Source organism: Pantherophis guttatus, chromosome 2 (assembly GCF_059756535.1).
Source record: "Pantherophis guttatus breed Tessera chromosome 2, ASM5975653v1, whole genome shotgun sequence".
Classification (NCBI taxonomy): domain Eukaryota; kingdom Metazoa; phylum Chordata; class Lepidosauria; order Squamata; family Colubridae; genus Pantherophis; species Pantherophis guttatus.
Window position 1 is genome coordinate 46,233,779 of NC_142064.1, and position 19,701 is coordinate 46,253,479.

The 19,701-nt window shown below is 39.1% G+C and overlaps 1 long non-coding RNA gene across 1 annotated transcript in view; it reads right to left on the reverse strand.

The window, feature by feature from the left end:
- The window catches only part of LOC132711405 (uncharacterized), a 58,119-nt gene extending 46,507 nt beyond the window's left edge, over positions 1–11,612 (reverse strand). The window contains exon 1 of the long non-coding RNA XR_009622250.1: positions 11,541–11,612. This is a non-coding gene — a long non-coding RNA (uncharacterized LOC132711405). The remainder of the gene's footprint in view (positions 1–11,540) is intronic.
- Positions 11,613–19,701: the final 8,089 nt, after the last annotated feature.

Sequence of the window (19,701 nt, forward strand, 5' to 3'; positions counted from 1 at the left end):
TGTAGAGATGCCTGGAAGTGTCCTGGTACCAAATTCACCCTGTTCCTGCTGCAGTGCAGGGGCTGTATGTTTCTGCCAGCTGTTGTCATGTTGAAAAGGGGAAGGGAAAACAGCAAAGTCGGAGACCTCAACAAGTTGCTCTGTTTATCATGCGCTGCACACATGTAATCAGAACCACAGCCTTTGGCAGTGATGCAGAACAAATGTGACAGAGTCAGGAAAGGGATTGGCAGTAGAGACCAAAAATGTTATAACAGTGTAGTTTTCTGCCAGTCAAGGAAAGGCAAATAGCACTTTAATTCAGCTGTAGGAAAAGGACCCAAAAGTAATAAATTACCCTTAAATCTGTGGTTAAAGGGTGAGCGAATGTCACACAAGTTGGAACATACAAATTAAGGGATAAGGGAGGGGATTAATCTTCTATTTAGCTACTCTTGAAGCATCCACAAAAGATACTGCAGACATCATTGGGATTTTAGTACAAGAGGCACTGGTACTAAAGGCACTGGTAGGGTACCAGAGGAAAGAAAACATTTTTCTGTTTTATACCAATAAAACACTAAAGGTTGCATTATTTTATTTTCTGTTCAAAATACCTAAATCAGATATAGCACCTTAAGATTACTGCATTGTTTCTAACGCCAATTCAAGTTTAGAACTGTTAGACATATTTTGGAATCATTGTTTATAATCTAGCGTGAGAGATGCCCCCACTTACATAAAGATAGAAAATATTTTATTGAGTTCATAAAAAATATTCAAATAGCATATAGGCATTTATTCTATATTCTGTAAAGACAAGGATAAATTATTTTTTTCTATTCCAGAAGCGCTTGCAATCTCCACCAAGATTTTTTGTTTGTTTGTTAAATTTGTTAGTTATTGTCATGTTGCAGGATCCATTTTAATTTCAGATAAAAAAAGTTATCAAGGATTCTTCAGTGCAACCTTAAGCTGTTAATGTATTCATAGCAAAGTTGTCATCATATTTTAGATATTAATTAAAAAAACCCACTATTTTTATAACAATATGGATTTTTGTGGGTACTGGTGTGATGGAATAGAGTAAGGAGATGGCTTTCCAAGAGAGAAGGGATGCATTCCAGAGGATAATAGGCAAATCAGCACAAATATCATGTGTGTGAGAAAGAGGGTGAAGCCAGCCTCTCCCTAATAGTTCCTAGAATATATTTTAGAGGAAGGTAGCAAGTGAGAAGCATGGTGGCCTAGTGCTGAAGACATTCACTTCCCACTCAGAAGGTTGAAAGTTTAATCCTAGGCAGTGTTAGATGTTTCTCTCCTAGGGTGCAAAGAAAAATATCTGCTGTGAACACTGCATAGCATCAGAAAGGGCATCCAGTTTTTTACCCTGGGGCTTTTCAGCAAGAATTATTCCAAGAAGACCAGTTTCATAATTTGAAAAAAATTAATATTATTCCATATACATCTCAATAAAAGGATAAATAGATATTTTAATTGATTTCACATAGCTCCAAATTCGTTATATATGTACATCAGGGGTGGGTTCTGCTTACCTTTACTACTGGTTCGCAACAGGAGTGCAAGCATGCACAGAAGCTTCTGTGCATGTGCAGATCGTCCATTATGCTGTCTGGGCAGGTGGGCGGAGCCTCCCACCGCTTTTACTCCCAGTTCGCAAGAACCGGACAGAACCAGCAGCAATCCACCATTGATGTACATACATATGGATGCACACACATATACGGGTGATATTAAAATTATATGCTTTGTTTTGCTAGTTCAATAATATTAAGGACAAATCAATCCCTCTTGATATTCTCATTTGAAATCAACCTAAAATGAATAATTTCTCAGACTATTCTAAGCATGGCCATTATTCTATTTATATCCTGGACATCAAGGACATTGCTAATGATATAAATAATATAAAATACAGATTCAGATGTTGACCAACTGCAATATATTTATGATATTTACTTCTTCACTTGTCCTTGCAATGAAACGGCATTGGCAGAACAACTAAAATGTTCAAGAAATAGAGGAAATGGATGCACTTTGTGTAAACTATTTTATACAACAAAAAGAATTCCAAAACAATTGCCAGTTACCTTTTTTGAGGTGGTCAAATTCCAATGTTTTGTTTAAGTTGATTTGGAAAAAGTTTTGCCATACATGAAGCATTTTACGATTTATACATTTCAGTTACTCCACGTAACTGAAGTCTAAGAAATAATGGATTTACAAGTATAGATAGTATACTTCTATGAGCATTTGTTGTGAGTGTGCAACATTAGTCGAGTGTAATCATTGAAATTTGAAAAAGGAAGAGGTTATGCCAAGAGGGGAATGTGTTTCTGGTCTGTTTAGATTTTTTAACTAAATGTGTGAAAGGTATTTATAAACTGAAGTTTAAAAGACTGTGCTATTTTTATAGGACAAATATGACAACATTTTTTAGGCCCAGCTGTGAGATCAGTTGGGCTTATTACCATACTTTTAGGATTTATTGTTTCCATAAAATATGAATATTACCATTTATTCCTTCATTTAAAGATTTATTTCTGATTAAGCACAACAAAATGAACCATGATGCTGAGCAGTTTGTTAAAAAGATTAGAATATCAGCAAGGGTTTTGAGGGGGTTCATCAGCAATGCGAAAAACTTTACAGTTGTCATTTATAGTCAGATGGTTTTATCCTTCATATTTTCAAAGGACATATTTAGGGAAGATGGTAGATATAGATGATATATATATACATTATGTGTATGTGTGTATGTTATATGTGTGTGTGTGGGAGGGAGGGAGAGGGAGAGGGAGAGGGAGGGAGGGATGGAGGGATGGGGGGAGCGAGAGAGAGAGAGGGAGGGAGGGAGGGAGGGAGGGAGGGAGGGAGAGAGAATGAATTTGTTTTCTACAGTTATATACTGTCACAGTCCCTAAAGATTTATGGTAAGTTACAATCTAGGGAAAGAAAACAATAATGAAAACAATACATCAAAAATTTATTATTAGGTGTCCCTGACTAATAATAACCTTAACCATTAAAACTCTTTTAATGAACTACCTACTGGTAACCAATGAGAGCCTGCAGCACTGGTGTTCTTTTCATACAACAGTTTCTATGTGTTAAGAGACCAATTGCTACAGCTTATATGCAGCTTGTGAGTGGTCTTCAAAGTTGGCCCCATGTTGAGAGTATTGCAGAAATACACTCAACTATCTAGGGACATATTTAATGGATCTCCTGGTTTTGCTGCCATTACTGGACTTTTTCCCAATTTGGAAATTCTTTTATTTAAACTTTCCCATGTCGTATGAAATGCTATCTACTAAGTTTATTTTACTTCCAGCTGAGTCCAAACTGATCTTAATAAGCACAGCTTCTTCACCTCTTGTGTCATTGTTTCCTTCTACATGAATAACACAGCCAAAGAACACCATAGGGTAATCTACCTGCTAACTAAATGTGCCAGTCAAATTACAAGATCAATGTGTTGGTAAATAAAGTGATTGTTAAAAATTTAAAACACAGAAGTAATTCTTGAACCTGGAATTATATTATGGACTTAAATTTTTTAAAATTGTAGTTTTAAATACCGAATTGTATTTTCAAACTGCATTTTCACTCTTATCTCCCTTTGGCTGCTTTTTGTGTGTATAATGTGAACTGGGGAATATTTTCTATAGTTCATATAAAGTGCAACCAATTAATCACATATTTCAGGGGTGGGCAACTGTGGCCCTTTTACAACCTGTGGATTTCAACTCCCAGAATTCCTGAGGCAGCAGGGCTGTAAAAGGGCCACAGTTGCCCACTCCTGACATATTTAATTCTTTTTCCAAGATTCCTTGCCTCTATATTTATTATTTCTTTTGCTGTCATCAAGTTCAAGGACATTTTTACATTTCTACATACTCATGGTCACGTGATCAAAATTCAGAAGCTTGGCAACCAACTCACATTTATAACGGATGAAGTGCCCTGAAATCATGTGATTCGCTTTTGCAACCTTCTGACAACCAAAGTCAAGATTCACTTAACCACTGTATTACTAACTTAACTTGCAGTGATTCAACTTAACAAATGTGGCAAGAAAGGGGCAAAACTCACTTAACAAATTTAGCAACATGAATTTCGGGCTCCATTGTGGTCATAAGTTGAGGACTACCTGTATTTCCTGATGTTTGCTGAAAAACAAGAATCTGTTCAGGTGCCTCCCCTGCTGAGAATGAAGCCATGTTGTATTGCTCCAATGTTCATTGTCATTTCTTCTATCGTTTTCTTCTATCAGCAAATACACATCTGCCAAGTGTATTTCCAGATACATTTAGTAGACTAATGCCTCAATAGATTTTGTGTTCACTCTTGCTATCTTTTCCTTCCTCTAATGATTTTTTTTTTTCAGTTTTAAGGCACAAAGTTGTTTTCATAAACAAGTTAAAGTCATCACACAGTTTTTCCATTAGCAAACTATATCCATATTCTTCCTGTTATATAATCTATACCTACAACCTTACATTTTTCAACCTTTCCATAGCATTTATTATTTTCTTTTCATTAATGTTTTCTTGAATACATTTATAGCACTCATTCTCTTCAACATTTCACTTTCATTTCTACAGAAATGTCTGAATTTTTTTCAGCATTTCCTAACTTCAGTTTTATTTCACATCATTTTACCGCTTCCATTTTTAATTCCTTTTACTCTTCTCCTTATTTAGCCCTTTTAATATACTCCCAAAACAATGTTTTACTTCCATCAAGATCACACTAATTTTCTCTGCCTCTTTTAATCTTAATTATTCCTTATCTCTTTGATATAACTATCCCTTAACAAGTAAAGAGTTCATTGGTCTCACAGGTCAACAGGAGCTACCATTTTACAATCAATTTGCTGTAGAAAAAGGAGCAGGATTCTTTTTATATTGTTTTTCATAATAAATGGTATAAATGTTTGGAAGAAAAGGGGAAAAAGGGGAGGATACAAAGAAAGACTAAATAATGGTTAAATTAGATGGAGAAATATAGAAATAAATGGGAAGAAATAAAAACTGTGAAAAGGAAATAAGGTACATTTTTATGCCAAATGTAAATAAAATAATTAGAATAATAGAATATATTATAATGGTATATATATGATATATTAGAAATATATGTATAAAAGATATATTAAGATAAGAAAGAGAAAATGTATAAATATGGATTACTAATGCGAAGATGTTGAAAAGAAGATGTAAATATCTGTTTTTGTTTGTTTTTAAAAAACTGTTTAATAATTTTTTTAAAAAAAAATAAAAAAATAAAAAAGCAATTCTAGGGTGGGGTGGGTTTTTTTTTTGTTGTTTTTTTTTTTTTGCATAATTTCTTAGCATTCTTTTTTTTTTTTTTTAATTCCCAAAATGAAAATAATCAAAATTTAGGTTCAGGCAAGAAACTCCACTGATTTCACTCCTGTAACTGTGATAATATCAATGGTAATTTTATATTACATATTATTGATTTATGCTGTATTGATTAACTAGTTTTTGATTCTGTATAGCATAGAGATTTTTTAACTTAAACTGTTAAAAATTGCTTTAATTGCCTAATTTGCTGGTTGTTCTGCTAATGACTAATTTGAGAGGAGGCTGGATGAGAGTGAATTTTTTTTTTAGTATAAAATGGGAGATTGAGGAGAAAAATTCCAAGTGAGAACTATTAATTCCCTCTTAACTAATCACTAAAAATGAAAGAGATTGTTTTAAGTGTAAGGGATTTTAGGTTAAAATAAGTTAAGGAACTATAAATTAGATAAGTGACAATTTAATTTAAGAAATGCCAAATGCAAAAGCCCACAATCAGACTATAGATAATAATTCCCTAGTTAATCTAATAGATTTATCTAATCCAAGAAATATGTCACTTCAGTCTATGCTTTCTATTCTTCTTCTGCTATGGTTTAAGGAAACAAGCAAGTAGATTCTTTCTCAATTTGGACTGAGGAAAAACACGGGAACATGAAATTTTTCCATATTTGGACAACACTTAGAAAGTGTAAGTAGAGAAGAGAAAGAGTTAGAACTGAAGAAGCTTCTTGGATAAGAAGTGAAATGTTTTCAAAAGAAAATTTCCATTGACATATAAGAAGACAAAAATGTTTCCATTAAAATAATGCAGTTCAATATTTATTGAGTGAAATGTATGTTAATTCCTGTGGACTGTCTTTGGAAAGTTAATGTATTTGTAAGGTGGACATCAGATATTGTAGCTCTTGCCTTGATTTAATATTTTTCCGGATCCATTCAGACCACTATATTTTCAATTTGAGAAGGCTAAATTACCAGAATCTCAGAATGATATCCACCTATTGGATCATTTGAAGTTACTGAAATTTTCAACTAATTTCGCCTAGATGGAGCTCTGAAAGGGGATAGAGAGGTCAAATACAGTTTAGTAATAACCTCTTATATACCAAGAACCGCCCTAGTTCTTATGTGTTTTTAAGGCTGCTTCTACCAAATCAGATCAGTGGAGCAATGCAAAATTGTTCCTCTATTCAGTAAAGGAAAACTTGGTTAATCTAAATGCTTGACTAAGTATTTATATTGACAAACAAAGTCTAAAGTGAAGTCTAAAAGCATTGATTACTTCAATCTCATATCATCTGAAGGTGAGGAAATATTGTGGAAGTGTATAAATATTTGATTTTATAATTTGCTCCTCATGGCTTTACTTCTTTGTCACAAAACCAAAGTAATTTAAAACTTCCGATGATCCTATACATCCACAACATTATTCCAACAGGAAAAGTTGGAAATATCACTGGATTTATCCAGAGTTGCTTTCCCCATATTATACTGAACTCCCATATCTCTGCATTCAGGAATTAAATGAAAGCTCTGAACTGCCCTTCCCATAGGATCAAATTGTCTCTGCATGCTGATTGGACAATAGAAAATGTCAGTATTAAAATTAAAAGAATGCTTGACAGAAAGAATTTAAACTGAAATAAAATGCTTTCTTTGGAGAGATTTTGTTATTATTTACAATACATACAGTATGTGACTACATGAAGAAATATAGAGAAAACAACCCACTTTATACTAAATACATATATAGACACACACACCTCTTTATTAGCCATTTGCCAGATCACTCAATTATATTCATCATCCTCCAAACAAGTTTGGTGAAAGCTCGTGAAAAGAAAGATACAGTACATATCAACAAGCTTTTCATCCACTTCATAACAATCAAGTTATATATGACTTTTAACTGTGTCAAAGTCAGAAGAGAAGGATCAGATATGTACTCGTCATAGGCACATTTTCCATTTTTGTCTACTTCTATTTGACTTTTACTGTCGCAAAACATTTATTGCACTCTAGCATTAATGCTGGGAGCTGACAGCCATGCAGGCTGGAAACCTATTTTTGGAAAAATCAGTTGAGATTTTTAGCCATCTCTAAGATGAGTGTACAGTGACCCCATCAGCTAGCAAGCATGACCTACTATTTAGGAATCCCTGGGCTAAGATGTTCTGGGGACAAATGTCATCCATTTTAGCAGTTCTACAGCACTACATATTGAAAGCCTTCTGTTTGATTTGGTTTTGCTCTCATCTCTGCAGGATAAAGGTTATAAAAAAAGAGAAGCAGCTTTAGTTCCTACAGTTTTGTCTGGGTGTGCGCATGTACACAAAAGGAGTCAAAAGCAGGAGGATTACTTGGTTTCTAGCTCTACCAGTCTTAAGCATTTCCTCCTACTTTAAATAAGCTCTTGTTGGATTTTCTGCTTACTCCTAATGGCTTTGAAAGAATGGATCTGATTTATACTATGGATTTACTGCTGTATTATTTGGAGGAGGGTTTAAAGATGCAATTCAGTAATTCTGTCTTAACAAACCTTGCAGAGTCTTTTGTGTTAAAAAAATCAGCAGTGGAAAGTATCAGATATAAGCATTTAAACCATTTCTTCCTCTCTATAGAGCTCCTTTTGAGTTCTCAGGCAGCATATTGTGGAACCCATTAAATGCCGTCATAAACGTACTGCTTTCCAAATCCTGCCAAATAAAGGCAAATGTTTACAAATCATTTTTGAATGGGTGTATCTTTTTTATATAGATTGCCCGTTGCCATTGGTACTGATTCTATGGTCTGGAAGATTAATGGGCTTTGTAGTTAAGTAGCCCAAGCAGTACATATCCTTCAAATCTGAAAGGAGTCAAGTGTTTCCTTGCTGAATGATTTAGAGCTCTTTCATAGTACATTTGACAACCAGATGGTGCCTCTATTTAGAAATGTTTACAAGATTTAATACACACTAACAAAACTGATCCAATCATATTTCAATGACCTTAAGTCTAATAATATTCAATACTCTGTTACTCTGTTTCATTTAAATAATAGCTCTTTTGTGATTTTTCTTCTTCTTTAATTGGTGTCTATCTTTAGTCTAAGAGGAAATAGGCATATAAAGAAAGTTTAAATGTAAACCCACATTTCAAAAAGTATTATTCTAAGCTTTATTGTATTTGAGCATGCTAGGGACACCATCATAGTGTAGACATCCAATAGGTTGCATGAATGCTTGGAAAACAAGAACTATTTATAAAAAGAAAAAGAAAAAGAAACAGATGATATTTTGGGCAGCTCAGGGCCTATCACAGTACCCTGTAGCCCCATTGCCAGAGAGGCCAACAGCATTATTTGAGGGGCCAAGATGGACATTGCCCTGTTTTCATCTCCTATTAACCATGGACAGTTTATGCTATTGTTTGAAGCAATAGTTTCTCCCTTGTGTTATCTCAAGTGCTTCCGTTCATTTTGGCTATTGCCCTTCTCTTCCACACAGGCTAATCCAGCAGATCATTGGCTATTTTGCAGAGAAAAGAATACCCTTCAACTGAAGGGTTCCACTGAAGTCATGGAAGTTATGCATGAATATTTCAATTTAGAGCCCTAAAACTGTTTTTTTTTTTAAAAAAAAGCTCAATTTACACAAACATTTGTGTTTTCCAGGCAGACATTCTCAAAAATAAACAGTAGCTAGGACTTCATTGATACTTATGTACATATCCTATCCTTTGGATTACAAATTAAAAGAAGAAAACACTATTAATCATTTTTTCCACAACATTTCCAATAATCAAGGCAAGTCATCACATTTTCAAAGAGAGAACAACTGAAGCCTTGTACATATGACTCTGTTTTACCTAATATTGCTATTTCAACTGGAAGTCCATCAGATTATTGATAATAATAACCTTTGGGAGAATTCTGGAACATCAGGGAACTAGCAGAGGACTGGAAAAGAGCTGATGTGGTTCCGATCTTCAAAAAAGGGAAAAAAAACAGACCCAGGAAACTACAGACCAATCAGCCTAACATCAATACTCAGAAAGATACTGGACAAGGTAATAAAAAAACAGATCTGCCAATACCTAGAAAAGAGTAAAGTAATAACTAGCAGTCAGCACGGGTTTGTTAAAAACAGATCATGCCAAACCAATCTTATTTCATTCTTCAACATAGTGACTAAATTAGTAGACCAGCGAATACTGTCGACATAATATACTTAGACTTCAGCAAGGCATTCGACAAAGTAGACCACAACCTAGAAAAAAGTGGGATAGATAGCTTCACGACCAGATGGATTCACAACTGGCTGACAAACCATACTTAATGGGTCTAAGTCTACATGGAGAGAAGTAAGCAGTGGGCTATCAGAAGCTTCTGTCTTAGACCCAGTACTCTTCAATATCTTCATAAACGACTTAGACGAGGGAATAGAAAAGGAACTCACCAAATTTGCAGATGATACTAAGATGGCAGGAATAGCTAACAGTCAAGAAGAAAGGCTTAAGATCCAAATGGATCTTGACAGACTTGAACACTGGGCCCTATCTAACAAAATGAAATTCAATGTAGAGAAAAGTAAAGTCTTACACTTAGGAAAGAAAAACCAAAAGCACACATATAAACTGGGGGAAACCAGGCTTAATAGCAATGACTGTGAGAGGGATTTTGGAGTCTTACTGGACAATCAGCTAAATATGAGCCAGCAGTGTGGAGCGGCAGCTAAAAAAGCCAATGCAATCCTAAATTGCATTAACAGAGGGATACAATCAAGATCAAGTGAGGTACTAATACCACTCTATAAAGCCCTAGTAAGACCACACCTAGAGTACTGCATCCAGTTTTGGTCACCACGATGTTGAGACTCTAGAAAAAGTGCAGAGGAGAGCAACCAGGATGATAAGGAGACTGGAGACAAAAATATATGAAGAACATCAGCTGGGCATGGCTAGTCTAGTGAAGAGAAGGACCAGGGGAGACATGATAGCAGTGTTCCAATATTTGAGGGGCTGCCACAGAGAGGAGGGGGTCAAGCTGTTTTCTAAAGCACCTGAAGGCCAGACAAGGAATAACGGATGGAAACTGACCAAGAAGAGATTCAACCTAAAAATAAGGAGGAACTTTCCGACAGTGAGAAAAATCAACCAATGGAACAGCTTGCTTTCGGAAGTTGTGGGAGCTTCATCACTTGAGACTTTCAAGAAAAGATTGGACTGCCATTTGTCAAAAATGGTATAGGGTCTCCTGCTTGAGTGGGGGGTTGGACTAGATGACCTACAAGGTGCCTTCCAACTCTGTTAATCTGTTAATTGGGAAAGCAATCTAGGTGTAATAATGTACTTTTTAAAGAACTGATACCATTTATGCCTATGCCCCCAGAGTAAAAATGAATAATATTTCCTCTTAAAAATGCTGTAATGATTTTAGTGCACCTGGCATTTCATTCAGTAATTAAAATGATAGTATGTTTACTGTAATTCAACTCCCTTGTGAATGTCTATAACCTCTATTTTTCTTTCTTTATTTGAAAATGAGTGTGGGTGAGAGGAGCTCACTCGAAAGCTTTTTCTCTTTCTTTCCTTAACACATTCTTTGAATTTATGATAAATGACTTGAAGGGAAACAATGCAGCTTTTATTCAGTTTAGTTCAGTACATTTGTTGTCCATTCTTTCCCATCTCACATACCCCATCCTATCTCTTTTCTTAACTTATGGGACCTGAAAACTAGTGTGAACCATTTTTTTTGTATATATGTATGTGTGTGTGTGTGTGTGTGTGTGTATGTATATATATATATATATTTAACATTCATGGACTGAGACTTCATTAGTATGTTTGAGATTTTGAAAATTAACAGTAGAAAGCTCAGCTATAAAACTGACTTTGCTATTATAAGTCAGATCTAGATTTAATGCTTAGAGCAGATCCAGTAAAATCAGCATGACATATTATAGCAAAAAGGATTCAAATGAAATAGAATTCAATGGGCATAATTTAAGGATAAGTATATCTGTATCCAATCCCATCTCCATTTCTAAATCACGGTTTGGAGATTTAAGAAAATGTCACAGGCTTTCTCAGACTCTTCAGTGGCTTCTACCATATTCTATTATTTGCATTACTTGTTCATGCTTTAGCTGCAAAAGACTAAAAGCTGCAAAAGACTTAGCTGGCTCTAAAGTCTTAAACGAGAATCTCAAATTCTCATTCCAGGTACCTTTGACTCTCAAACAAATGTAATGGCCTTCATTTCAGCATCTCCTTGTTCAAACTCTTCTCTCTTCCTGTTGCTTTGCCCAAATGTATCTGCAGGCTGCAATACAGATTTAAACAGAACTTTCACTGCATAATCATAGTTGCTAACTTGACTTTTTTAAACCACTCCCTGCATGTACACCTATTCTGCAATCTTTTGGGGACTTGGAAACTCCACCATCTCTATCCCCCAGAGTAAGAAACAGCCTGAAAAGGTCCTATTTAGAAGCAATTAGAGACAATTTTGGCATTCATTTATGGATGAGCTTGAAGACTTCTCTTGCGAAGCATTTCCAGAAAAGTTCAGGTAAGTAAAATGAGTGCAGATTAGGAGGAAAAAGTGTCCCTACAAATCATCCATATAAAAAAAGCATGCAAAAAGGCAGGCCAGATAGAATTTATACATACACACACTTTCCTTCAGTTCTATTTTTTGTGTTTAGCAATTTCATTTGGACATTCCCAAATGTACTATTATAATTACGCAGGATCTAATCTGGATTGGTCACTGGGACCAGACTTTTCTGAGCTTTCCAGCATGATGAACGAGTCTGAAATTTCAGAAGTCAAAACCTCTGGTTCTGGTGACCAGCCCAAATTGGATCCTGCAGCATTATCCTGGACACATATTCATCATACATATTATAATTATAAATACAATTTAGACAAAGTGGTTCAAGTATTGGACTAAGATTGGGAAGAACCCATTTTAAGGCTCTTCTTACAAAAGCTTATTTTAAAATCGGATAGTCATTCTCCTGACTTCAGGAGAGGGGGTAGATGCAGCTAATAGATAATTCAGTGCAGTCATAAATCCCATTTGTAAATGCAGGAAAGTTTGAGTAAAAGTTGTCTTTCTAATAGTAGTTTGTCTTGTTCAGTAAAGTTTACTGGGAGATGGCAGGAAAGCATTTTGTGAAAGATTGCATCATAAAATTGCCTCAAACTGGTTTTGATAACCATATCTTGAGGACAAAATATAATGCAATATAAAGAGAGAAGTGATTCAGATCAGTCTAGCAAAGAAAATTGTATTTTACCCCCTTGAAGCTAGGCAATCAATATGGGAATCTGCTTCATAAAGTCAGAATGCTTCAAGCATGAAAACGATATGAAGATCATCTAGTCCAACAAGCTGCAGAAAGTCAGAAGCTCTTTCAAAACTGTATGTATATGTGTATGCACAAACTATGCAGTGCCATGAATACCAGCCCTTGGTCTTATGTTATGTGGACCTCAGCTGAATTTTAAAAATCTTGATGAATGGTGAGGTATCAAAAATAAATTGCCTTTTCTCTGACAGCCCAGCAAGTGACAAAAAGGAGAAAGAGAAAGAAAGGAATGCCATAAAAAGACAAAATTCATGCGATTTTTGCTTCTGGCTCCCCTTATTGTTACTTTTGACTATTCCTAACATTGTTAGGCTTGACAGAAAAGTGATTGCCAAATCTTGGTAAGACATCAGTGAAATATGATAGAGAAACAGATTAAAAGTACAGTAACAGTTATAAAACATTAGCAATGGGGAGGGGGGAATCCTCCTGCAATTGCCTTCAGCCATGGTAGAATACCTGGCTAGAAAACTAACTTCAATAAGTCATTTGAAATGAACTATAGAAAGATGTCTAAACAACATGAAATGGAAGAATGTTCTGATACAGCATATTGTAGACAATTGCAGATTTTATATATTTTTGAGCTTTATAATGGCTCAAATAGTATGACTCTGGCAGCATACAGCATAAAAACACATACTAAATCAGAAAAGAAAGAAAACCACCATATAAAAATAAATAAATACAACATATACATACAAAAATAAATACGAAGCACTTTCTATTTTGGAACCAACACATTCAAAGTAATCAAAAGTATTGTCCATCCTCTAAGGAATACACACAGCACAAAATAATTTATACAGGAATATGTACAGCACAAAATAATAATAAGATGGTTTAATGATATCTCTGGACAGAATGTATTTATCTAAATCTATTGATCTTGGTTTGAGATCACAAAATTTTGAGATCTTGTGTTTAAGATCACAAGATGTAAAGATTTAAACCATAAGATATACCATATTTTTCAGAGTATAAGACTGTGAAGTATTGGATCTAGCTCAATAACTCAAAGACAAGTTCCAGTCTTTTAATCAGTATCTTTATTGCAAACTTGGTGGTACTGGAGGTCACTGACCTTGTACCTTTCTCTTTCAGGTATACATCTGGATCAGCTGGTGGACCTCGTGGTTGGAGCTATTATACCCAGGAGGAGGGGCTAGGAGGTAAGGAGTGGTTACAGGGGTTATGGGATATGTGGTCAGTTAACCCTTGCAGGGCCGGGTGGCCAGGGAGATGTTGCTGTTAGACATTTACCATGACAAAACCCCCTCTAAATGTCTAACTGGGTACCTGGTGGAGAGGTTATATACATACAGAGAATATACATGCACAAGTACGGATCACATGTAAACACACATTTTTGACATGAGGTACGCATGCTGTTTATGTGGCAGGGGTTTAGTGAGAATATCTGCTGTTTGCTCCTCTGTGTCACAGTGTATTGCCTTAATGAAGCCTATCTCTGAAAACTGCCTGACGTGTTTGTACTTAATGTCAATGTGCCTAGATCGTTGACCTACAGCATCGGCCCTTGAGATTTCTATTGCTGCTTTGTTGTCTTCGTGGATGACTATTGGGTATAAGGGTTCAGCCCAAGTACTACAGAGCAGGTCATCGAACCACACTAAGTTGTTTGCGGCCTTGGATAGACAAACGAATTCTGCTTCCGTGGTTGATGTGGACACCAGTTTTTGTTTTCCAGTGTACCAATGGATGGGGCAATTGTTGAGTAGCAGCACGTAGCCGGAGGTGCTTTTTCTGCTTTTTATGTCCCCGGCCCAATCAGCGTCAGCGTAGCAGGTTAGTTTTGGTTTCTTTGATATTTCTGGCTCTAGGCAGAGTTGGGCATCCGCGCTGAATTTTAGGTATCTAAGCAGTCTTTTGTTGGCGTTCCAGTGTGATAATGTGGGTTTGCTTACATGTCTGGACAACAGATTAACGGCTAAGGCAATGTCGGGCCTGGTCCAGTTGGATATATACAGCAGTGACCCTATTGTTGATCTATACAATTTATTGTCGGTGAAGGGTTCAGATTCCTCGTACATAGTCTTCAGGAACTCTGGCTGCATGGGAGTCTCGCTGGGTTTTGCTTCGGACATGTTGCATTTGGACAGCAACTCGATGATCTTTTCTTTCTGGGAGAGGCGAAAACCTTGTCGGTTTTCATCACTTGGACCCCTAGGTATTTATCGATCTTTCCAAGTGACTTTAGGGAGAAGTGGCTACCCAGCTCAGTGGCGAACTTGTCACATCTGTCCTTGTGTTTGCTGATGTACAAGATGTCGTCCACGTAAACGAGCATGCCTTCGAATGTGTTGTTTTCTCTCTTCGTGAAGAAGCATTTGTCAGCTGAAGTGGCTTCGAAACCCATGGATCTGAGGGCCTTGGCTAGGTAATCATACCACCTTTTTCCCGACTGCTTGAGTCCGTACAGGCTTTTGTTCAGCAGCCAGGTCTGGTTCTCGCCCTCGTTGTACCCAGGTGGTGCTTTGACATATATCTCTTTGTCCAGTTCGGCGTGGAGGTATGCTGTTTGTACATCGAATTGGAAGACTTCCAAGTCTAGGATGGTGGCCACCACCAGGGCACTTTTGACACTCTCTGCCCTGACGGTAGGCGAGTAGGTGTCTGTATAGTCTTCAGGGTATCTTTGGGCGAAACCCTGTGTGACCAGTCTTGCCTTGTACAGGACCTTGTTGTCTTCTAATGTCTTAACTCTGAACACCCATTTGGTTCCTATCGGCCTTTTGTCCTCTGGAATTTGGGCAGGTAAGTATACTTGGAGGTTCCTTGGGCTTTCCATCTCTTTCTCCATGGCAGACATCCATTTTTCCTTCTCTTCCTGGGGGAGCCGTAGGATGTCTTCATATGAGCTGGGTGTGAAATGGGTGTTGTGGATGGCCATGACGTAGTCCTCCAGCTTCTTTGGCAGCTTGTTTCTGTTTCCTCTGACTGGCCTGCTGGGGGTTGGTTCGGTTTCCTGCATGTTGTCTGCCTCTTTGTTTGTCAGGTCATCTATCTTCAGGGAGGGGTGCCCTTCTTTCCACTCTCTGACGCTCGCTTTGCGATTGTTGGCTTTATGCTCTCTGACCTCCTTTTCCCCCTGGCCATGTTCGAATGCAACCCTATTGGTGGGGATGTCGTTGGAGTGTACCCTTGACCAGTTTGCATTTTCGTGGAAACTGGCAGACCTGGAAATGACAAAATGGTTGTTGTTGTCGACAAATCTGTAGCCCTTTGTGCCTGGTTCGTAACCCACGAATCTCAGTCTTTTTGATAATTTTTCCCCTTTCTTTCTTAGTTGCCTGGGGATGTGGACATCGGCTGGGGCGCCGAATATGTGTAGGTGTGTGATGTTAGGTTTTCTGTTGTTTAGCATCTCGTATGGTGTCTTATTGATAGAGCTTGACCACAGTCTATTCTGGGTGTAATTGGAGTAGTGTAGTGCCTCTGACCAGAAATACTGCCCTATCCCAGCATCCTCCAGGGAACACCTCATCATCATTTGCAACACCCCGTTTTTTCTTTCTACGACCCCATTCTGGAAGGGGGAGAAGGGTGAAGAGGTGTAATGCGTTATGTTCTGTTCTCTCAGCCACCTCGCGAATTCCTTGGCCATGAACTCTGAGCCCCTGTCTGTCATTATTTGCCTTATTTTCATATTGTGTTGCATATCTACTCTTTTGTGGAATTCTTTAAACCTTTGGAACACTTCGTTTTTGTGTCTGAGGGAGTAGACATACCCGTATCTGGTGTAGTCATCCACAGTCGTGAGGAAGAATCGCTTCCTATGCCCCACAGATGGTTTCAATGGCCCTACCAAGTCCATATGCACTAATTGGAAGGGGGACTCTGTGGTTCGTTTTGATCCCCTGGGGATGGCCTTAACCTTGATCTTTGAACGCTTACAGATTGAACACTCCAGATAGTTTTCGCAGTTCTTTACTTTGAGACCTTCGGTACATTCCGTCATTCTCTTTACAATGGGGAAACTTATGTGCCCCAGCCTCCTGTGGAGGAGGTGGGCGCAGTTATCATGCAATGGCTTCCCGATAGATACAGACCTGTTGGCATTTCCATTGCAACTCCCTGCCTCTTGCTGTACCCCCTCTATTTCTGGACACTTATCTATTTTGTGGTTCGTGTTGGTGTCAATGCCTTCTTCCTCCCTTGCGTTGGGTGTGAAGTAAGGAAGTCCCTCATGTATGGTTACCTTTCCTATCTCTTTCCCTTGCTTGATCAGGTGGGCCTTTCCATCCTTGAACTTTATTTCTATGTTTGTGTCCCGTGTCAGTTTAGTGATGACTAGTACGTTGTGGGGTATCCTTGATATGTACAGTACCCCTTTTAAATCCCCTATCTGTGTGATGTGTATGTTTCCCTTCCCTACTACTTTGACCTTGTTTTGGTTCGCTACCTTTATTTCTGAGTCTATTTCTGTGAGTGAGTCTAGTAGCTCTGGGTTACAGGTAGTATGGTTTGTGGCCCCTGAGTCCAGGAGCCATGTGTTCCTCTCTACCTTATGTTTATCAGTTGGGTCATCATGCCTGATCCCGTACATAGAGCCTGAGTTACTGTCCCTGGAGTTGTCTCTGCGTTCGTGGTGCTTCCTGGGATTGGGTGACCACCCTTGCCCCCTTTCCTTTGGGTACCTGCGCTCAGGTGACTGCCCCCCTCTGCTGTCGTGGTGTCCCCTATCCCTATTGTTTCTGGGGCAATCCCTCTTTAAGTGGTTCCTTGATCCACAAGAGTAACATTCTGAGGTGCCCCTGGCCCTATCTTGGAAATCCACCCTTTTTGTGGGCCTAGGATCCCTCCTAGACAGTTGGAGGTCCCTCCTCAGATTGTCCTCTGCAATGAGCTGATTGGTTAGTGTGCCTAGTGTTAGGTATTGCAGGCTGAGGCTATTTAGTTGGGTTATGAAGTTGTCCCAACTGCTATCAAGAGAGTTTATGATTATGCTTATCATGCTCTCTTCGGTGATGATTTCCCCCCTCTGCATGAGCTCTGCCCTTGTAGCATTCATCTTTAAAGTGTGCTCACTCATGGGGACTCCCGCCTTGTGGTGGTGGAATGGAACTCCCTAGATATTCTAGTGGTTGTGGCTTTACTCTGTCTGTAAAACAGATTACATAGTTTTTGCATAACATCATAAACAGTCAGATTGTCTTCAATAGACGGATACATAGCAGATGGAATGGAGGTTAACATGATACAAAATGCCCTGTGATGAATACAGTCAATTTCCAGTGACCAGGGCTTTTGGGGAGATCTGTTAGCTAGGAACAGTGCATTCTCTCTCATGAGAGCAATCCTTAATTGCTGACTCCATTCTATAATATTACCCCCATCTAACTGTAATTTTGGCAAATTGGCATAATTTGCCCCAGAAATGTTAGTAAGGTTACTTACTGGGGGGAGCTGTCCATGGTCCATACTGTGATTGAACTCACAATAAGGCGTTGGGATGTCTGTGGCCATTCTGTACTTGCTTGGATCTATGTAGCTTGCTTCTCTTGTTACAGGCAGGTACTGAGCATGCGCAAAGCTCATTCCGCGCTGGAATCCATCGGGTGAGGTTCCTGCTGCTGGAGCTCCCAGGCCTAGGCCTAAGCCTGTCGGTGGGAGGCTGGACCCACCCCCGGTGGGTCCAGAGGTTCCTCCTGAAGGTGGACACCACTGCTGGACGGCTGGATCCCCGGTGAAGAAGGGAAGAAGGTGAGGAGGCGACGCGGTCGTAAGTTGAGGACTTCCGCAGGTTGCCGGGGTGGCAGCAGCGGAGGTTGTAGGTTGAGGATTCCCTGCACCCAGCGGCTCGGCGGTGATGGCGGCAGCGGCGGTGGATCCTCCCTTGTGGTCGCTGGTCCCTGGTCATGTGGATTGGCCTGGTTGAGGTCGTGGCGCGGGTGAATAGCCAGATCTTCTCTTTTCCCTTGGGTCTCGCGTAGTTGGTGTTGTGGGTGGCGAGTTCGAATCCTGTGGTCGATCCTTCCTGCAGGTGGTCGGTTTCTGGCGCCGGTTGTTGGTGTGCGCGGTGTTTCTGGTTGGCTGCGACTCGGTTGCCTGGTCGTCGTTAGTGGTCCTGGCCTTCTTGTGGCTTCTAGGATTTTTCTTCGGTCTTTTGAGTGCTGCAGGGGGCTCGAAAGCGGAGCCGAGGGCAGCGGTGATTGTCTCGATTGCCTTCTGCAATTCAAGATCGGTAGGTGATTTTTTTCTTAGTGATTGTAGTTTCTTCGTGGTCGCTCTCAGAGTTGGGTTCTTCGTGGTCGCTTTCTGTGTCCCCCTTGTCTGTTTCGGGGTTCGGGCATTTTTGCGCCAAGGGATTCGAATCCTGGCTTCCCATTGGCTGGTGCTCATCCCAAGATGGCTGCCGGAAAGAGGGCGCAAAAATGGATTCGGCCAGCCCAGGGTCATCGGGTTGGGGTGGCCTACCCTTTTCTGCTTGCTTTTCTCCTTCGTGGTCTTTGGGGCCTCGATCGCTGCTTCTTGCTGCTCGAAGAGGCTTTGAAGGTCTGCGATGAGGTTTTCTTTGTCGCTGCTTGTCTCCATCAGTTTCAGGATGGAGACTTTGAATTTATTCATTTTCTGTGCTGTTTCTTCTTCCAGGGCGGTGATCTCTTTGGATGGCCCCTCTTCGTCTGATTGTGAGTCCAGGCTGGAGTCCTGCTCGCTTCCAGCTTCTGTTTCCTCCATGGTTGTGGCCTCGGTTCAAGCTTCTCAGCCATCTTCTTGGTGAGTGCTCTGGTCTGTACTCTGTTTGCTTCTTCAGGGTAGATGCTGGGTTCAGTCATCATCTGCACTGAATAAGGAGACTTATGCCCAATCCTTGAAGCTGTGGTCATTGCAATGTCCCCACAGTCAAGTGAGTTAAACTCCAAGTAATCAGCTCACAATTACCAACAATTCCAGCATCTCCTAGTCACCTGATCACCATTTGCAACCTTCATTGTAGCTTCCAACAAACAAAGTCAATTGGCAACCATCCTCTGCTACCATATTGTG